Source organism: Nannospalax galili, unplaced genomic scaffold (genome assembly GCF_000622305.1).
Source record: "Nannospalax galili isolate Female #2095 unplaced genomic scaffold, S.galili_v1.0 scaffold263, whole genome shotgun sequence".
NCBI classification, from domain to species: Eukaryota; Metazoa; Chordata; class Mammalia; order Rodentia; family Spalacidae; genus Nannospalax; species Nannospalax galili.
This window is the reverse complement of record NW_008350402.1, coordinates 1,301,300-1,301,660: the sequence shown is the minus strand read 5'-3', so window position 1 is coordinate 1,301,660 and position 361 is coordinate 1,301,300.

The following is a 361-nucleotide window of genomic DNA, read 5'->3' as shown; positions in this document are numbered from 1 at the left end:
TAAGCCAATTAGAAATGACAGGAGAAAGCCTCACCAATAGGATGAACGAAACGGGAAACAGAGAATCAAGACTGGAAGATAAAGTGTACGAATGAGACCACTCAAGCAAAGATTATGAAAAATTTAAGAAATCACAAGAATGGACTATGCAGGAATTATGTGACACCATAAAAAGACCAAAATTATGAATCATAGGTTTATGTATCATAGGCATACAGGAAGGAGAAGAATCCCAAGGTAATGGCATGGACTAGATCTTCAACAGAATCATGGAAGAAAATTTCCCAAAATTAAAGAAAGACATGCCCATAAAAATACAAGAAGCATATAGAACACCAACAGACGGGACCAGAAAAGAAAC